The sequence below is a fragment of the Austrofundulus limnaeus genome, unplaced genomic scaffold (assembly GCF_001266775.1).
Source record: "Austrofundulus limnaeus strain Quisiro unplaced genomic scaffold, Austrofundulus_limnaeus-1.0 Scaffold817, whole genome shotgun sequence".
Taxonomy (NCBI): domain Eukaryota; kingdom Metazoa; phylum Chordata; class Actinopteri; order Cyprinodontiformes; family Rivulidae; genus Austrofundulus; species Austrofundulus limnaeus.
The window spans coordinates 79,346-81,058 of NW_013953219.1; positions in this window are offsets into that span (position 1 = coordinate 79,346).

Consider the following 1,713-nt stretch of genomic DNA (forward strand, 5'->3'; position numbering starts at 1 on the left):
TCTGTTTGGAGCCTTAATTCAGTTACAGGCAGACGGATCGGCATCCTGCCTCGTGACGAAACACCGGCTCTTCGGCTCGTTTAATAAAACTCCTCAGCGACGATGAACAGAGGYGAGCCTGTCAGCCGGCCTCACCGAGAACCAAATCCTGAATCAGTTCAGGGATCGTTTGTCGTCCATCGGCTTTTAACACGGATCTGTTTCCAAAAACAGTCGCTGAATTACAGGAGAAAAGACTGTTCTGTGAAACTGTACTGGGATTAGTACTGTTCCAGTTTACAACACCAGAAACACAGGTACTATAACAAAAAAACATACATTTCAGCTGCTAAAGCTAAAGAAACAGTAGCTAAAAGCTAAAATTTACTAAAAATTGATGCTAAGAATTGAAAGGTAGCAAAACAGAAGCTTAAATTTTATACTGGAAAACTGCAAACAAAGTATCTGTTAAATAAAAAAGCTAAACCACCCACTAAAACCACCACTAAAAGCTTCAAACTAAATGTAGCAAAACTGTAGCTCAATGCTAAAACTAGTAAAGCAGTAGCTGAAATCATATATTGTTAAAAGCTATCAGCTAAACCAAGGATTCCAGAAACAAAAAGCTATAATTAGCAAAAAAACAGTGGCTTCAAACAAAAACTAACAAAACAGTAGCTAAAAGCTGAAACTAGTGAAACTGTAGCTACAATCATTTACTGTTAAAACAAAAGCTAAAGGCTAACCGTAGCATTCCAGTAACAAAGAGCTATAATTAGCAAAAACACTAGCATCCAACTAAAAATAGCCAAACAGTAGCCAAAAACTATAAATGTAAGAAGTCGATTTTTCATGTTTTTGAGGATTTCTTCATTCTGTCACTGTAGCTGAGACACACAGGTCCTCTAATACTGAATGAGCAGAATTCAACCAAAACAGCTAAAACTCTCATGAAAGGCAGCASATGATCTGTTAGGCATTTAACTTTAAAGTGATTTATTTAGTAAAAAGCATTAAATGACAAGCAATGACAAAAAAAAACAACAACAACAAAAAACCCTGATAAAAACACGACATCATTACTGAACCCTCTGTTATGAAGCTGTTTTAAGGGAAGGTCACATTAAATGCAAAATGGAGATTTTATTTTTTATTTTCAGTTTAACAGAAGGTCAGAAGTGTTTGTCTTCTATAAACGTCTCTGGATCTGGAGGAATTTATCCTCGGCAGCTCGGCTTCTCCTTCATGCCTCTTGATGAGGCATGGCGGACGCATCGAGAAAATGTAACCTGAAAATAGAYCCACGAGGAGCCGAGCAGCTTTTCATCTCGTTAGAGGGAGATTTAAATATTTACTTCATTACTCGTGTTGTTGTTGTTCTAGAAGCCTGCGACAAGCAGCTAATGAGACATGGAGCCGAGTATCGACACCTCAGTTTGCTCCTTTAAAATGAGAAAATGTTAAATCTGTTAGGAGTGCAGGTCACCTGCTGCCTTTCACTGTTTCAGATCTGATGCTGAGAAATGATCAAACCTGATAAATACATCTCATGTTGAAGCTTATGGTATATCAGTGGGATGACTCTCAGCTACCACAACAGATTTTAGATTAATATCCAGCTCAAAACTAAATATTGAAGTCACAAGTTAAATATTTATCTTGTTAACTAAATATTTAATTTGTAAGTTAAATATTTAGTTTATAAACTATGACATTTATAAATGTATGAATCAT